At 41.1% G+C, this 19,715-nt stretch overlaps 2 long non-coding RNA genes across 4 annotated transcripts in view; both read right to left on the bottom strand.

The window, feature by feature from the left end:
• LOC310668934 overlaps positions 1–19,715 on the bottom strand; it is a 76,675-nt gene that overhangs the window by 28,074 nt on the left and 28,886 nt on the right. For all 3 annotated transcript variants that reach the window (XR_014506907.1, XR_014506908.1, XR_014506909.1), the window contains 2 exons: positions 5,590–5,706; positions 2,889–3,029 (listed from right to left, as the gene is read on the bottom strand). This is a non-coding gene — a long non-coding RNA (uncharacterized lncRNA). The remainder of the gene's footprint in view (positions 1–2,888; positions 3,030–5,589; positions 5,707–19,715) is intronic.
• LOC310668946 lies at positions 7,624–10,410 on the bottom strand. Its single transcript, XR_014506920.1, has 3 exons — positions 10,285–10,410; positions 9,523–9,634; positions 7,624–7,718 (listed from the first exon to the last, which is right to left on the bottom strand). It is a non-coding gene; the product is annotated as an uncharacterized lncRNA (long non-coding RNA).

Below are 19,715 nucleotides of genomic sequence, written 5' to 3'. Positions count from 1 at the left end.
CACAACAAACACTCTGTGAGGTGAGTGGGGCTGAGAGACTTCAAAGAAGTGTGACTGGCCCAAGGTCACCCAGCAGCTGCATGTGGAGGAGCGGAGACGCGAACCCGGTTCCCCAGATTACGAGACTACCGCTCTTAACCACCACACCACACTGGCTCTCCAGTTAATAGACACAGCTAACTTAGGTTCATTTATATCAGTTGGTCAGCTTTATGAAAAACTTAGCTGGATACAACCCAATGAATTGGATGGGCTTACAGTTATGTTAATTTAATTTAAGGGAATCTCTTCGGAGTATGACTAGCATTGGGTATATCTCTATCTCTATCTATCTATCTATCTATCTATCTATCTATCTATCATCTATATCATCTATCCATCATCTATCGTCTTAGGCCTTTAAAAGAAAAAGCAGCCATAGAGAAGGGGAAAGAGATATGAATCAGGACCATGGAGACAGAGACAGCATTCCACCACACTGTTTCTGCCCTAGGTAAAGGTACCCCTGCCCGTACGGGCCAGTCTTGCCAGACTCTAGGGTTGTGCACTCATCTCACTCTATAGGCCCAGGAGCCAGCGCTGTCCGCAGACACTTCCGGGTCATGTGGCCAGCGTGACAAGCTGCATCTAGCGAGCCAGCACAGCACACGGAACGCCGTTTACCTTCCTGCTGGTAAGCGGTCCCTATTTATCTACTTGCACCCGGGGGTGCTTTCGAACTGCTAGGTTGGCAGGCGCTGGGACCGAATGACGGGAGCGCACCCCACCACGGGGATTCGAACCACCAACCATGCGATCGGCAAGTCCTAGGCACTGAGGTTTTACCCACAGTGCTACCCGCATCCCGTTTCTGCCCTAAACATACACAAATATGTCATTTCAACAAATAGCACTTTCAGGAGTGAAGGTAAATGGAAACTTCGGGGGAATATTTAATTGGGAATAATTGCATACAGGAAGGGTTTTTTAAAAAGCTACTCATACTCCATGGTTTCAATCTGGATCAGTCCTTCCCTCACCCCTCAAATGTAAAGTGGAAAAGAGACAATCACGTGATAGATGTCCTGCCTATTCATAGCTGTATTCTCAAGAAAGCATGCTTAGGAATGGGCTACAAGACTCAAAGAGGAAAGTTCTTTTAACTTCCTCATGAGTTTTAATACCAGGGTGATTATCAAGTCAAGCAGGATGGCATATTAGAATATCATTGTTTAACTTTTTAAAAGCCACTCAAATCCCCATAGATAAAGAAGTAGCTCAAACACTGGGAACCGTGCAAATCTGTGTTCTGGTTGTTGTTTTTGTGCTGCCCTTGGTCCATCAAGAATCTCCCTTGCTGTATTATGACACTGATGCTTTAAGATGGCCAAAATTGATTCTGCCAGACAGCAAAAGCTAAATAAAGCTCACAATGCTATCAAATGGCTTCATAAACTTTGAAATACAGCTATAATGTCACAAGTGACTAGTTTATACAAAGATAAAAAGAGAGAAGACAAACATGTAATGCTCTTAATCCGAGCAGAAATCAATGTATTGATTTAGGGGGGGGGGTGATTTAAATAATATTGAAATAGTAAACAGGGCAAGGTTCCAAAGCACTATTGAATGAAGCCCTATGGGACTTCCAGTTGCAATTCTATGCCCACTGGCCTAGGAGTAAGTTAACTGAAGTCAATAGGACTTATGTCTGAGTAGGCATGTATAGGATTGGGCTGTTAGACATGTTTTTTCATAGTTATGCTTTTTAAAAAAAGGAAGGAAGGAAGGTAGTATTTGATATGACATTCCAAATATAGAATTCAATATGCCATCAGGTTCAGCTATTCAAAAGAGAAGGGAGAATGTGGCTCCTTAAGTCAGCTAGACAACTCTTCAGCTCTCAAAATGGTTTGCAACCTAATTTATAATGTTACGTGCAATGGAATTATTCATTGTTTTGCACCATCTGTATATTCCATAAAGGCGTTAAAAAACAATAATAATTCAAGATTTATCCCTGCAGAGAGTTCCTGATCGTGTTGTGTTGAAATGAAGGGAAAGGAGGCTATCTTATTATTTTCCCTCGTGGCTTTTAGGAGGATGTTGGTGCAATAGGAGGAATGCATTAAGAAAAAGGCCCAGTAATAGGTATCTCTCTCTCTCTCTCTTTCTCCTCTAAGCTTCCATAAGCTAGCAAATCAAGACCGGTACATTAAATCAATTGTTAGAAATATTTGTAGAGACATCTTTCCTATCATCCCTTTGACCGCCCAGTGTTCGCTAATGTCCTCATTTAATACCACAGAAGCCTCTTTTGAGGATAGTTTTACATTTATCCAGAATACACATTACTTTTAACAACATGCATTTCCACTGAGACCAATTCTTCCACTGCAGTTTTCACATAAGCAGTCTGGCACTGACATAGATATACACTTATTAACATATCATGCTCCATTTTGCCACAAATACTCTGTCACTCATGATAAAATGACACTACTACCAACCTACAGACACAGATGCGCGCACACACACACACACAGTTTTCTCCCAGAGCTTGTTTTGAAACCTAAACGCATTAAGCAGGCCTGGAAAGAGATGCTGTTTTGAAAGATGACCCATGAACTGGGATTCTGAGCATGATGTTTCTGTTACCACTAAATGGGCATTTATCAAATGTTTATTAAGATGACTGCAGAACAAGGTGGGAAATGATAAATCCCTCATGAAGAAGGATTGCGTTTTGGCTTCCTCTAACGAAGCAGCATTCATCATTCCTCTCCACTCCTGCCACCCTCCCATTTCCTGTTGAAAAGATGCTTCTGAAAGTAGTTTTCTGCTTAGTCATACTATCTATCAGAGGAGATGTAAGAAATCAATACACCTGCAGGAGAAAATGAGCTCACCATTTACATTTGTTCCCTCTCCTGCCTTTTCTCTCTGCTTCTATCCATACAGATACTGAGTACGCCTCGCAGTAATGCATCTGAAAAATCGCTGGCCATTAACTTTCATTGCCAGGTTGGGTGTTTAACCTGAACCTTCAGCTGAAAAGCAAGCAAAAGAAAAGAAGGTGAAGTTTGCTTTGATTATGAAGCTATCTGGAACATTGGTTTGCCTTTAATATTCATTTTTATAGCAACAACTGGGGGGGGGGGGGACGCTCACATAATTGGCCATAGCACATGACCGTCAACATTATTTAGTACAGCAGTGAAACTCATGGGATGGATTGTGCCCTTCACTTCAAAGCAACTTTAGCCAGTAGGATCAACCTAGACCAAAGGACAATATGGTGCCCCCCTTCCATACACACATACGTTTGCTTGCTTGCTTGCTTGCTTGATTGATTGATTTCCTGCCCTTCCACCCAAAGGCACCCAGGGCAGTGAACACACAAACAATAAAGTAATGAAAACATCTAAAAACAATTATAATACAGCTGCAGACTGGGAAATATATCTACTTGAAAGGTTTGTTGGAGGAGGAAGGCCTTCAGTAGAAGTCAAAAAGACAACAGAAGTGGCACCTGCCTAATATATAATGGGAGGGGGAATCCAAAGGGTAGGTGTCACCATTCCTGTACCATGTGAAATGGGGTTCCTGATAAGATGGGTGGAATCTACACACATATAAAAACCGTTCTGAAATATATATTTTTAAAAGCGTTTTTAAAAATACATTGAATTTTCCATATAGGCGCACCATCTCAATCTAGTGCCACATTGTATACTACACTAAAAACACACTTAAAACGTTTTATTAGCAGCTGTATAGCTGTATCCATGGTTTCTGCAGGTCACCCTCACCTGCAGAGCACAGGGATCAACTGGGTGGAATGTCTAGACATGGCTGGCGGTTAGGGTTAGGGTTAATTTTACTTCAGCCCAGTGATGGAGCTTCATGCTCTGGCACCGGGGCGAAGAGCAAGCAGGGGCAGGGCTGGAAAGACTGCTGTCACTGCCCCCCCCCTCCAGCCCCCTGGCATCTGCTGCCTGAGGCTGCTGTCTCACTCGGCCTAATGATAGAGCCAGCCCTGTTAGTACAGACTGATAAAAGTTTAGTTCATTGTGGGCAGATTTTCACCATATATTTTGAGGATATCCAATGCTTCCAGTTTTTTGGAATAAGATATATGATATACCCCACCTGTAAACCTAGCAGTTTGAAAGCACGTCAAAGTGCAAGTAGATAAATAGGTACCGCTCCGGCAGGAAGGTAAACGGCATTTCCATGCGCTGCTCTAGTTCGCCAGAAACAGCTTAGTCATGCTGGCCACATGTACGCCGGCTCCCTTGGCCAATAAAGCGTGTTGAGTGCTGCAACCCCAGAGTCGGTCACGACTGGACCTAATGGTCAGGGGTCCCTTTACCTTTTTACTATATGACATACCCACTTTCTTTAGATCCATTAGATCCTTTCTTTAGAATACCCACTTTCTTTAGATCCTTAACTAGTATTATTGGTATGTTTCAAAGATATAGTCCCAAAGCTGCTCACAAATTAGCCATAAAGGTATGTTTATAAAGAAGTATACACTTAGATGATAGATAGATGATAGATGATAGATGATAGATAGATAAATAGATAGATGATAGATAGATGATAGATAGATGATAGATGATAGATGATAGATGATAGATGATAGATAGATAGATATAGATGATAGATATAGATAGATAGATGATATAGATAGATAGATAGATGATAGATAGATAGATAGATAGATAGATAGATAGATAGATAGATAGATGATAGATATAGATAGATAGATAGATAGATAGATAGATAGATGATAGATAGATAGATAGATAGATAGATAGATAGATAGATAGATAGATAGATAGATATAGATAGATGATAGATAGATAGATAGATAGATAGATAGATAGATAGATAGATAGATAGATGATAGATAGATAGATGATAGATAGATGATAGATATAGATAGATAGATAGATAGATAGATAGATATAGATAGATATAGATAGATGATAGATAGATAGATAGATAGATAGATAGATAGATAGATAGATGATAGATAGATAGATAGATAGATGACAGATGATAGATGATGGATAGATAGATAGATACAGATAGATATAGACAGAGAGAGAGAGAGAGAGGAGAGAGAGAGAAGCTTCCAAGAAGACCCAAGGATTAAGCTACTCTTACACTGAAATCCTAGCACTTTCTGGAACTCCATTTCACCCAACTTTTTTACTTTTAATTAGCCATCACTTTTTAATATCTCTAACATTTTTATGATGTGGATTTTTATGGTACAATTACATTTATTTTTATATCTATGGTTGCAGATTAAAATGTTAAGACTTTTACAAAGCGCAAAACAATATTGCAGAACCAGCCTTGCTGGCAGAATTCTTTGTGATTAATTCATTTGAAGGTTTTAGACAGATTAACATGATGAAGGCAAATAATTCCCTCCTTAATTTTATCCTTTTATTATAGAAATAAAAGCTGTGGTGCTTTAGGATTGCCTGAATCACCAATGCGATCCTGCAGACTTTAAAAATTGCACCACTTAGGGGGTACCTTATTTAGAAAAATACAACGACACACATCATTTTTCAGAAATCTACTCACTGTAGTGCAGCCTTCTAAAAGTCTCATAGTCAATATGCATGCCTCTTCAAACAATATTTGCCTCTGTGAGGATGCCAATTGGACAAGCCAAGGTTGATCAGGCAAAGTTGGCATCATCTGGAGAGAAGGAAGGGGAAAAGACAAATAAAATCTAGCCGAAAACAATTGAAGTTTCCAGGATGCTTTGGAAAGTAGTACAGATAAATCTATGAATCTCAAAAGCATCAAGGATCTTCAACCAGAGCCTCTAGGTGCAGGACTAAGGCACCTTACATCTTTCACCACCAGACGTTTTCTGCCCCCCCCCCCAAAAAAAAGCCCAGGTAACAAGATGTATATTCAAATAGCATCAAACCCTAGTAGCAAAGGTGTTGTATGCACCTCTGAGGGGAGGAAATTCCATAATCAAAGTGTTACTACAGAGGATGTCCTCTCTCACATCATCAATGAATGAGTTAAGAATCAGACCAGGGAACGCCTCAAGAATCAGACCTGAACAGGCTGATATAGGGAGAGACACACCTATAGGTATTTGGGTCACATGTTATTTAGGGCTTTGTAAGCTAACATAGGCACACTGAATTAAGCCCAGTAGCATATAGGCAACCAATGCAATTCTCACACTATTATAGGTTATTTCCCACAGTAATCCTATTGAAGTTGACGACTTGATTAATTTAGGTCCATTTATTTCAATGGGTCTATTCAGAGTAGAATACAGCTGGATATAACCCTTTGTTTTCTGCTTGAACCTAAAGAATGAACACTTTCCTGGCTCTCAATGGTGCAGTGGTATTGTTGAAGTGCAGGTGTACATCATGACAGCACCGGAGGAAAACCCATAGCTATGCCCCACTTGACTAGGTTGAACATGACTGCGGTTCTCCAAATAGCTACATGGTCATAAGCTCTCTTAAACTTGTAAGCAATAGTGAGCTTTAGCAAAATATCTTCATATAGAAAAATTGCAACCTTTCAGCTTCATTAGTGTGAAGTAGGAACCCAATCAAAGGAAAGAAGTATATGGCCTCTACTTGATTCTCTCCCCCCCCCCCATTCACTGGCTTCTTCTATGCAAATCTGTCATAAGCAAACATAAAAGCTTCATATCACTTCATTCACTTGCCAAAGCAAGTAATATCCATAAATTGCCCTAGTGCTCCTTCAGATGGCTGTTATCACTCCTGCTCTGAAAAAATTAAGAACTGCACTTCCCCACTGTTCCCCCCAACACACACACACACACACACACACACACACACACACACACACTACACCCCTGCTGACTCAAATTAATTGAATACTGGTGATTAAAAGCAGTCTACTGAAGGCAGACTAGAACCTATTGTGGTGGCGGCAGGGAGTTCTTGGTCTTGGATTCCTAATATGAGAACTGAAATGTTACAAGCATGTCCCTATTTTAGGCTGCAATCATAACCCCACTTACCTGGGAGTAAGCCCTTTGAATTAGATGGAACTTACCTCTGAGTAGACATGGTTAGAACCATGTGCTTGGTCTCTGAAATGCCAGAGGAATATGCAGTGGATTCCTGAGTCCCTTCTACTTTTCATCTACTTTGCACAATGACAGCATTCCCTAAATAATGCATTTCACAACCTCTGTGTTTCTGAAAAGACCCAATCCCATCAGACAAAGTTTGTATTTATTTCAAGAAAATATTTACAATGCAGTTCACGGACAGCAAATGTATTGCCCCTCAGATGTTATTGGGCTCACACCAGTCCCAGCAGCATGGCCAATGGTCAAGGGTGGTGGGAAGGGGCACCATTTGGCTGTGTCTTCTAGCTAATGCCTCTTCTAGCTATTGCAATGGCCACCCAAGTTCAACATGGTGAAGCAATTATAATTGGTCTGTGAATACCCATTAGGTTCAGGTGAAAACACTGAAACTTTTTAATCCCAATTTGGGAATCCCAAACAGAACTGCTCTCTTCTACAAGTCTGCCGCACTCCCCAATCCCCCCCCCCAAAAAAACTCTACCTTGAGATTAATGAAATCAGGTTCACCTCTGAAATCATTATTGGATTGTATCCCCCAAAGATATCTATGTATCCAGATGACATGTTGCTTTTTTATATCAGCATCCTATATTTCTTTCCAGAACTCCTGTAAGGAAAGTAATTGATAGATTTCCATATCAGGATTCAAAGCTAATATGCATAAATCAACACAGCTACAGTCTTTAGGAGTAAAGACAAAACTGAGGAGGCTGCCTCAAACATATGTCCCTTTGAGTTATCTTTCTTTGGATTTTGATATTTGGATTGAATATTACCCCCCAAAGCCTGTGATCTGTACAAAGCTAATTATATGCAGCTATTAAAGCAGATTGCAGGAGACACTGACAGTTGGAAAGGCCTAATGACCAGCTGGGATGGAAAATTTCTCTGTTGTCAAAGGGTAATTCTGCCAAGATTTTTGTGCTATTTTATTTGCTACTAACATGAATACTTAAGTGCCAGTAGTTGGTTGGTTTGTCTTGGTTTATTTATTTATTTAAAGTATAACAAGCAATCATTTGGGATTGAGTGTTTGGCAGGGGGTGGGCAGGCAGAGCAATCCCATAATTCCCGCTTTAATTATGATTTGCCTGTTTTAGAACTCTTGCAGAAGTTGTGAAATTTTATTTCTCGCACTCCTCCCCTTGGCGGCCCAGGAAGCCTACATCTTTCTGAGATGTGTTGTGCCGTGTGTAGCATAAAGTTCCATGAAATGAGAGCAGAGTGGGTATTTTTGACCATCAGTGGTACAGATGGAAAATGCTTCCCGTTCTTCTCCAAATGTTATCTTTCAATAAGATTTGCAATGTGTGAGACCAGTCTGACAGCCAGTCTTGAGAGTCTCTCTCTCTCTCTCTCTCTCTCTCTCTCTCTCTCTCTGTGTGTGTGTGTGTGTGTTTAGCCAACCAGACTTGGAGTGGAGGGTTCAAATCAGCTACTCAGCCACAATACTCAACCACATAGTACCTCCTCAGGTACTATGCTGTGGAATGCACTTCCAGCAGAGATTCAGCAGGTTTTTGATTTTGATTTTCAGAAGTGTCTTGAATATATAAAAGGATGTCACATGGAGGAGGGAGAAAGGTTGTTTTCTGCTGCTCCAGAGAAGCGGACACGGAGCAATGGATCCAAACTACAAGAAAGAAGATTCCACCTAAACATTAGGAAGAACTTCCTGACAGTAAGAGCTGTAAGAGACAGTGGAATTTGCTGCCAAGGAGTGTGGTGGAGTCTCCTTCTTTGGAGATCTTTAAGCAGAGGCTTGACAACCATATGTCAGGAGTGCTCTGACGGTGTTTCCTGCTTGGCAGGGGGTTGGACTCGATGGCCCTTGTGGTCTCTTCCAACTCTATGATTCTATGATTCTATGATTCTTTTTATATAGACAGGCTTATGCAACTGTTTAATTGTATAAACTCAGCCATTCATTTCAATGATTTAGTATTGTTTCTATTGTGTCTTATATTGCATATACTACAGACCACTGCTGAGGGTCTTGCCAAACTACTTGATTTTTCTGGCTGTGGTAGCAATTGTAATGTGCTAGGTGCTGTATGATTTTTAATTGTGTTCTTTTTACTTCTTTTATCCTCACATTGCCTTTTATTCTATTCCAATTTGCATTTCCTAGAATTTGAATTGCAATTCAATATAAGAAATAAAAGAAGCGATAAAAATGCAATGCCAATCAATATGAATATTTAACATAGACAAGCTACTGGCCACCTAAATGAACCTCACAGACCACTGGTGATCTATTCCATGCTTCTGTAAGTAGTAGAAGAAGGTGCCAGTACTCCATGCTGGTGTGTACATTTGTGTGTGTGTGGTGTGTGTGTGTACTTAAAAACTGAAAGTTCATGCAAAAAAGAATATCAAGAAATGGAATATAACAGCTTTTCAAGAAATACCTTGCTATTTTGGAAGCTGAAAACTTGGCTTTCTGCCGTTGTCCATCAAGGCATGAGTACCATCTGTCTACCTCTTCTTTTTAAAGACCTTGGCAAGTCTCATATCCAGACACTTGGTATGAGACACAAGAGAAAATATTTCAATTAAGTTTTGCCATCCAGACTGTTTAAGCCACTGATTGACAGCAGTTGAAATCCAGGCTGGCTAGCCAAAACATTTTTCTAAAAGTAACACCTATATTGTTATAACAGTTCCACCCTGGAGGAGGAAGTTATTTCCGATTGCAAACTATTCCAATACTGTTGATCATTTTACTGCAACTGTTGCTGCTAGTTGAACAAACTGGCTTATCCTGGCTGTAAATACAGTGAGTGTGAATGTTCTCATAGTACAGTATGGGGCTTAACAAAGAACTCCTAGGATCTTATTCATTCACCGTCAGTGTATGTGTCCCTCAGCACTGGTACTTGTTTACTTTGCTCTTTTTTGTGGGTGTTTTCTGCAACATGCCATTGACACAATAATGGTGCATTAGTGGTGGATTCATACTAGACCATCGAGATATCATTTCACTTTATTAACTGTTCTGTGGTGCTTTCTCAGTATTATCTCGCTATTGCCAGCTGGAGGGGCATTCTTGCACTGTAGTACAACAAAAGCAGGAGGAAAGAATAACCTGGAACATTTGTGACACAACGAGTCACATTATTTTAGCAGGAACCTATTGGGCATGCACTGATTGGAAATAAAGCACTGCTTACTTTGCAGTGATTTTTTGCAGGCACTTTCCTTTCGGGGCTCCCTATGGATCAGCTTCTCTTCTTCAAACCAATGGATCAAATTAATATATTAGCTTCTTCTAAAACTGAAAGGTTGAGGGAGAAAGGTGTGCTATGGAGAGAGGAATAGTAATGATCTGGGAATTTATGTTCAGGAGTGGTTGGTGGCCATTGAGACTAGCAGGACAGAAGGCTGATAGCCCACAGGAGTTGATGCAGAGCCAATGACAGGCAGAGCCAACTAGTTTTTGTGGGAGATTACAGTCAAACACCTCGGGTGCCCTGCTCGGCATAGTTCATAGCTTCTCTGAGTTATTCAAGCCCCTTTGCCATGGCAAGGCAGTGATCCATGAAGGGGCAGTGATCCATGAAGGGGAACTCCCAGAAGTGCAAGCTGGATTTAGAAGAGGCAGAGGAACCAGAGACCAAATTGCAAACATGCGCTGGATTATGGAGAAAGCTAGAGAGTTCCAGAAAGACATCTACTTCTGCTTCATTGACTATGCAAAAGCCTTTGACTGTGTCGACCACAGCAAACTATGGCAAGTTCTTAAAGAAATGGGAGTGCCTGATCACCTCATCTGTCTCCTGAGAAATCTCTATGTGGGACAAGAAGCTACAGTTAGAACTGGATATGGAACAACTGATTGGTTCAAAATTGGGAAAGGAGTACGACAAGGCTATATATTGTCTCCCTGCTTATTTAACTTATATGCAGAATTCATCATGCAAAAGGCTGGGCTGAATGAATCCCTAGGCGGAATTAAGATTGCTGGAAGAAATATCAACAACCTCAGATATGCAGATGACACAACCTTGATGGCAGAAAGTGAGGAGGAATTAAAGAACCTTTTATTGAGGGTGAAAGAGGAGAGCGCAAAATATGGTCTGAAGCTCAACATCAAAAAAAAGAAGATCATGGCCACTGGTCCCATCACCTTCTGGCAAATAGAAGGGGAAGAAATGGAGGCAGTGAGAGATTTTACTTTCTTAGGCTCCATGATCACTGCAGATGGTGACAGCAGTCACGAAATTAAAAGACGCCTGCTTCTTGGGAGAAAAGCAATGACAAACCTAGGCAGCATCTTAAAAAGTAGAGACATCACCTTGCCAACAAAGGTCCGTATAGTAAAAGTTATGGTTTTCCCAGTAGTGGTGTATGGAAGTGAGAGCTGGACCATAAAAAAGGCTGATAGCAGAAGAAGTGATGCTTTTGAATTATGGTGCTGGAGGAGACTCTTGAGAGTCCCATGGACTGCAAGAAGATCAAACCTCTCCATTCTTTAGGAAATCAGCCCTGAGTGCTCACTGGAAGGACAGATGATGAAGCTGAGACTCCAATACTTTGGCCACCTCATGAGAAGAGAAGACTCCCTGGAAAACACCCTGATGTTGGGAATGATGGAGGGCACAAGGAGAAGGGGAGGACAGAGGACGAGATGGTTGGATAGTGTTCTCGAAGCTACCAGCATGAGTTTGACCAAACTGAGGGGGGCAGTGGAAGACAGAAATGCCTGGCATGCTCTGGTCCATGGGGTCACAAAGAGTCGGAGACGACTAAATGACTAAACAACAACAACAACACAGTCAAACATAACTATGCATGACTGCTAGTTAGTGCACGAAGGGGTTAAAGACTACAAAGTTGTATTGCTAGATAGACCCAGGTCATGCTCCCTCTCAACTGGAGAAGAATTGAAACCTTTCCTCTTCATCTCTCCCTCGGCATCATGTAACAAGAATGACATGTTTAAACTTGCTCCCAAGCTTACAGCATGTGTTTGGAACTATATTCTGTACTTTCTACCCAAGAGTGTCCTGCCTGTGTTTCTCCTTGCAGCTGCATGGAACAACACATGTATCAGACCTACATATCTGTAAGTAAAGCGTTTTTAACTTACTTAGCAGTGTGTGTTCTGTTCCTTGCAAAAGGGCTAAATGCAGCTAAGGGAGATAAAGAGGTCTAACACCCTATATTCCTAGTGCTATACTACTGCTCAACTTTTGTGAGTTTAATACTCTGCTACCGGGGCTCTCTGTATGCAAGGCACATGTTTTGAATCCAGGCACACAGCCACTTTTTTTGTTGTTCACCCACACATGTGGGTCCACAGGGATTCAGATATTTAATTCCCCAAAGTTTTGACGCCAGCCTACTTGCTGCTAAGTTCTAGAACGGCAACATTGAGACTAAGACAGAGAAAGCTGACAGCTTGCGCCACCATTACCACCCTCACCATATTAGTAGTAAATAAAAAGACAGACAAGTGATGGCTGGCTAAGGGCATACTGAGGTTGGTTGGTTACCACCCTGCTTGCCCTAATGGACCAGCATCCACTGAAATATAATAGCAATTGATATTGACATTTATTATAGACCTCAATATATCATCCCATCATAAATGTATCTCTGCCATTATAAACAATAACCCATATATATATTCAATTGGAATAATAGCAATCTTACTTTCTTTTAAAGATGAGTAACAACACAGCACAACCCAAACCAAATCATGTCTACTCAGAAGCAGATCCTATTGAATTCAGTAGGGGTTACTCCCAGGTAAGCAGAGTTAGGACTGCAGTCTTAATTAGGCTCTATTAGTAAAATGTTGTGTGTATGTGTGTGTTTACACACATATAAAGGCTTGAATGAGGGAACAACACATCAAGACCCATCACACTGCTCAAATTATTTTCTGGTGAACTTAGGGCATCCAGTGAAAATACCCCATCATGCCTTATGTCTGTACAACGTAAGAGAAGGAGACTAGTAAAGAAGTGCATTTAAAATATATAGTTATGATCCATTTAATGAAGTCATCCTGCAAAACCAAAAGCCCATCAAACTTTCAACATAAAATCCATGCCTGCTTAAATCAAATGAATTTCAGCACTCATTGTTAAAGGCTGTCTTTGCAATCCCCAAGTAATGTAAATTCATTTAAGCAAGAGAGAGAACAAATGGTCATTTAATGAAACAGCTCCAATTTGAATGTATAAAAGGAAATAAGAAGGGCTCTGCATTAGCCTTACTGTGGTAAGATTTTTAGCAGTTGTCAAAGGTCAATGAGCACATAGGCTTTTCCAAAGAAACAAGGGAAGTGATACATTATTTGTTACTCTCAGACACTTGCTATTTTACTCAAATGTAGGTGGATTCCATATTGTTACAAGAAATTAGTACCACCACCTCTGCTTCTCTAAGTAGAAAGACACAAGGTTCACCTTTTTTCAGTCTTGCCATGTGATGAGAGAGTGAGTGTGTGTATTCACTGCAGACATAAAAACATCCAGGCAGAAAATGCCAGCTTTCAAAGCAGTATCTGTTCTCTGAAGCAAACAGTCAGGGCTGGCTGATGCCCATTGCAACTGATGGCAAGAAGCCCAACAGTGGAGCACCATCTTGTGGGCAGAAGAGCAAGAAAAGTAAACAATCTAGTTAATGTCATTCCTGCTTAACTATGATTATATATAGTCAGCTGCTCCTGTTTGGGTTGATCCTGATGCCACTGGAATTGCCATGGAAGGCTGACACAATGAAGTGCCACTGCCTCTTGCTGTTCTCATTCATTTCTTGGATAAAGTAAAGGTAAAGGTACCCCCTGACCATTAGGTCCTGTTGTGGACAACTCTGGTTTGTGCGCTCATCTTGCTCTATAGGCCGAGAGAGACGGCGTTTGTCCACAAACAGCTTCCAGGTCATGTGGCCAGCATGACTAAGCCATTTCTGGTGAACCAGAGCAGCACAGGGAAATGCTGTTTACCTTCCCGCCGGAGCGGTACCTATTTATCTACTTGCACTTTGATGTGCTTTCGAACTGCTAGGTTGGCAGAAGCAGGGACCAAGCAACAGGAATTCACCCCGTCATGGGGATTCGAACTGCCAACCTTCTGATCGGCAAGCCCTAGGTACCCATATCCCAAGTTTCCTTTGCTTTGGCATTGGAGTAAACCTTCATCTTACAGCAAGCCAGCAAAAATTAGACAATGTCTCTGGCTCTGTGTTGTTGTTGTTGTTCATTGAAGCTTGTAAGCTGCCCCACAGGCTGCTGCAGAGGGGTAAACGAGCTATAACTTTAAAACTAAGCCATGCCTTTGAGTGATGCTTTCAGCCAGACATCAGTGCTCTGAGTTCCAACTGACATCACCCCAGCTGTTGCCTTTCATTTATAACAACTAGCTTGCAACTGGGTTGCAGATAGCATTTATCTAGGCACCGTATTTACAGACAGGGTTAATGTTTACTTCCTTTATGCCTGCTTGTTGGCATCTGTCCAGCTTGAGATACAATGCAAGTGTACCACATAGGGGCTTGGGCATGAAGTGAAGCCACTGGAGAGTTACGGCACCTGCTGTGGCTGTAGAGACCTATACAGAAGAGGCATGTTTTGTTGAAGCTGTGGCAGATGAAGCCATCCAGTTTCGTTGTTACAGATGCACCATGGTGTTTCTTCTCTGTGTGCTCTTCCCAGAAGGCATACCAACAGTTGTACAACTAAATACCTTAGGGAGTTATTAATTATAAAGTGTCTGCATAGATGACACAAAAAAGCATTTAGGGAAATCTGGATTCTCAGTCCCACTAACACACAATCTGCCCACCTGCTCACTTGACCTTTTCTTTCCTTTCCTTAACATCTCTCCTTTCTGGGGATGCCCCTATGATGCTTGCTGCAGTTCATATCCTGTTTGCTGGTCAGGTACTTCCACCATCACCCCCAAGACACACACAAGTAATGCCCAGCCTCCAGCATCCCTTGCTTTGCATCTAATATCAGCAAACCAGGCAAAATTCCTGTCTACTGGTTGGATTAAAAAAAAAAAGTGTAAGAGGCCTTCTCTGCTCTTGTAGCAGAAAAGCAGCATGTGCATTTAAAATAAATACTTGTGTTAACTGTGTACGGTCACAACAACGCTTGCAAAACGATGTTCTGATCTGGAACTGATGTCACCAAGCAGTTGTTGCTTGGATGTGTTTGCTAAGGTGATGGCTAATTTTGAAATAATTACCTGCTTCATTCATTTACTTTGGTTATATATTTTGAATTAGTTAAATTCATATGTAGCTCATTACTAATTGTGTTCACAGGTAGAGTTTAGTTTGATGTATATACTCAGAGCAAATATGGAAGGAACAACAGATATCACACAATCCTATTTCTAAATGAGCTAAAGGTACAGCTGCGGAGCTTACTGGGCTATAGGCCTGTTAGATATTTAAATCCATTAGCTAGTTAACTTCATTGTTAGTTTAGTTATGTATTATATTTAGATTTTGGATTTATAGTCTCTCTATATATATTCACAGCTATGCTTAGTGGTCTGGCATTTAAAACATTAGTACTTTATGTAAAGAGATTTGGTGAGTATGAAGGTTAAATTTGACTGTGTTTCTTCATGCAAGAAAAGCCACAATAGTCATACTTTTTATTGCAAGTTTTCTTCATAAACAGTGAATAAAGGCAGGAAGCAGTCTTCGGCAGGTTAGAGATGGAGAGCTGTGACAAGTTAGTATATTTTCCAGGCCTTCAAAAAAGGAAACTAGAATAAATTTGATCTTAATAGAGTTTTAAGGACCTTACTTTTAAAGTGTTGTCCTTCAGATCTCCATCTGTAAATCTTGTTAGCTGGTTTAGTAGGTAGGTTGACATGTTAGATTTGTCTGCACTCTTTTGTTATACAGGCAAAAGCATTTATCACGTAAAATATTGAAACTGTTTTTGGGTTTTTTTGTTTTGTTTTTGTTTTGTTTTTTGTAGGTTTCTGGCATAAATGGTAAGTATAAGCTGCCACCCCCATCCATCTCGTACATAGACACACACAGCCCCCCTATCTATATACATAAAACATATCCCCCATTTATGCACACACACAAAACCACCCCTGTCCATATACACACACCAAGCCCTCACCACAACTCACACATTCCCCATCCATAAGCACATAGCATATGCATGCACACACATCACAAATGCACACCCAGAGATAACCCCCCAGTCCGTCCATACACACACACACACACACACACCCCACTAATCCATGCACACAGACATGCCACCATCCCCTCATCCACAACACACCATGCCCTCATCCCAGTACACGCATCTCCCAAACCAACTACACATGCACACACATCCTCCAGTCCATACATATATAGTCACATCCATCCATGCATCCATCTGTAGACACCATCCCCTCATCCCAGCAAAGACATCCACCCCATCTAACCACACACATCCCCATCCATCCACATACATCTCCTCCTTCTGTCCACACACTCCCATCTATTTACATACATATACACATTGACACACACTAATTATTGTTTACTCCAATGCCAAAATAAAAGGAAAGCTGCAGATTAAAGCAGATATTGGCAGAAATGGGATTTTGCACTTCATGGTGTCAGCCTACATGGGGACTGTTGGTGCTTAATTATCAGCTTAAACCTTGAATGGTTTAACAGCAAGTCCCTTTTCCCAGGGAACTCTAGCCCTGTGAGGGCAACAGTGGTCTCCTAACAACTCTCAGCACCATTACTGAGGTGCTGGACTCTGAGGTCCTGAGTCTGGGCCTTCTGGCGGTTCCCTCACTGCGAGAAGCAAAGCTACAGGGAACTAGGCAGAGGGCCTTCTCGGTAGTGGCACCTGCCCTGTGGAATGCCCTCCCTTCAGATGTCAAGGAAATAAGCAGCTATCCTATTTTTAAAAGACATCTGAAGGCAACCCTGTTTACGGAAGTTTTTAATGTGTGATATTTTAATATATTTTTAATCTTTGTTGGAAGCCGCCCAGAGTGGTTGGGGAGACCCAGCCAGATGGGCAGGGTACAAATAATAAATTATTAATAATCTAATCTCCCATGATTCTTTGGGAGAAGCCAAGATCATTTAAAGTGGTGTGATACTGCTTTAACTGTGTAGTGCAGATAAGGCCTTGGTTACGTCAATAATCCAGAGTCACCAGTTGTGCGCAGACATGGTGACTTGAAATCCTTCTAATTACTGATGGAAAGATCTGTGGGCAAGGTTCCCTGAAAGACAGGCTTAGTTTATATCTGAAAGAGATGGAGAGCACAACAACTGAAAGGGCAAATAAAACAAAACAAAACATGAAGATGCTTTAGACACATAAATACAAGGTATGGAATTGACTCTTCTACATATTTGAAAAACAATACTCATTTTAAGTAACCAGTCCATATCAGATGATATTAATCTTTGTGGAGCTTTAACTCCAAAGCCCATCAAATGTGTTTTGCACCATTAGCTTTAGCTCCCTCACATCTTTCATGAGATAGTGATGACCATCCTTTACAATGAAGTATTTCTTATCCTTATTGTTATACTTTGCAAATATTATGTAGATTACTATTATGTCCCCTGGAAAAGCATCTCTGCAATTTTACTGCAGCTCTGGCCCACTATCTATAATCTATATTGCTTTGCAGTAAACTCACAAGAAGCAAGTTTAGTGATTGATTAAATGCCTCAGCTTTGCGGTGATTGCTACTCAATCGCAGAAACTGTTTATTGTACACTACAAACAAATAGATAACATCTTTTAATTATTGATTACAGTCCTACCAACCAATGCTGCCCTTATTAAAGGACAGATAACATCAAATTCAGCAATTTTAATGTGTTGCCCTGCAAGATTAATTTAATGAAGCCCTAAAGAGATTGATCAACTTTTCATGTCTATTGACCAAGGCTAGCTAATTTCTTGGAATGTATGTTGTGATGAACTCATATGTTCAGCTAACGTATTGGTGAATTATGCAATTCAGCCAGGCAATCAGCTGATCTACAGGAGCATCACATGAGGCAGTTACTCTGACTTACAGAGGCATCAGGTAGTTAAGCTTTTAATCTGGTCTGGGGACAGAGTTGGATAAGCGATATTAAAACAAAGAAAGAAAGAAAAACAGTGAAAGTCACATATAGCCAAGAAGGACATGCAACTCTGATTTTATAGAATAAGAGTTTAGGCCAGGAAAGTGAGCATCCGGTGTGGAAATGAATGGATTCCAGTAGCCTTGACTGCAGAGTTGTTAAGCAATGATAATAATACTAATTGATATATATTTATTTATACTCTGCCTTTTTCCTTTTTCCTTTTTCAAGGCAGCTTACACATAAAAACAAGAATTGCTAAAAACATAGAAAAAGCAAACATTAAAAATACAGCTGAACATTAATAGAATTAAAACAATATACATATATAAACTCTTTTTAAAACATACAAATAATTACAACAAAACCATGTCACCATCCCTTTCATTAAAAGCAGTCAATTTCCAAAAGCCTGTTAGAACAAGGCTTCTTCCCCTGTTGGCAGAAGGACAACAAGGAAGGAGCCAGTCTAGCTTCCACAGGGAGGGAATTTTAGAGTCTAGGAGCAGCCACCAAGGAGAGCTTTTCCTGCGTCCCCTCCAAGCATGCCTGTGAGTTTGGCAGGACTGAGAGAAGGGTCTCCCTTGAAGGTCTCAAAACTGGAGCAGGTTCATATAAAGAAATATCGTCTTTCAGATAGTGTGGACATAAGCAATGTAGGGTTTCATAGGTCATAATCAGCACTTTGAATTGTGCCCAGAAACACACCAGTGTCAGTGGAGCTCCCTGTAACCAGCCCCAGTTAACAATCTGGCTGCAGTTTTTTGAGCCAGCTGAATTTCCCAAGCACATTTCAAAGGCAGCCCCACGTAGAGCGCATTTACGGTAATCCGGATAGGATTGTAACCAAGAAGCTTTCCAGGAAGGTAATCTCAACTTCAGACATATGTTCCAAGTTCCATTTGGTATATGGCACAGAATTTAGCTTCCTGATGATCTCACTGTAAAAGATGGTTTAAGTCTCTAGCCCTCAGAGTTGTTTAGAGATATAGAGTCTTGGGGGAATATATAATTTTTTTACACAAATGAACATCCTCTTTTGTCCTCTTTCTTTTGGCAATGCATTTCCTCTCTTCTTTCGGCTGTTTGTAAGTGGCCATTCTAGTTGGAAATACCATGCGGGCTCTTTGTGAACAATCTTACTTTGTGTGACCAGGCAGTGACCGCCCCAGCCCTCAGGGACCACCAGAAAGGAATAATGACTCGGGACGTGTTATGGAATTAAAATTTGGCCACAACTTTATTAAACTTTCAAATGTAGGAAGACCTTGGCTTAGGCATTGGGCATGTATCCCTCCCAGCCCCCCAACTGGGGGAACTGGGGCTCCTCAGGGTAAGTAGGATATGGGGGTGCCCTGCAAGACACACATGTAAGCAGGCAGCCCACCTCATATCCCCGCACGCAGGGTAGTTCACTGACAACCTTTCAGTGTATGGCCAGTGACACCCATTTACAACCCCTTTAAGAAAGGACCCTAGAATCGCTGCCGCCATGTGGGGGGTGAGTCACCACTTC

The sequence above is a fragment of the Podarcis tiliguerta genome (assembly GCF_965153285.1).
Source record: "Podarcis tiliguerta genome assembly, chromosome: Z".
Lineage (NCBI taxonomy): Eukaryota > Metazoa > Chordata > Lepidosauria > Squamata > Lacertidae > Podarcis > Podarcis tiliguerta.
Note: the sequence above shows the minus strand (reverse complement) of the source record. Positions and strands in the feature narration are given on the sequence as shown.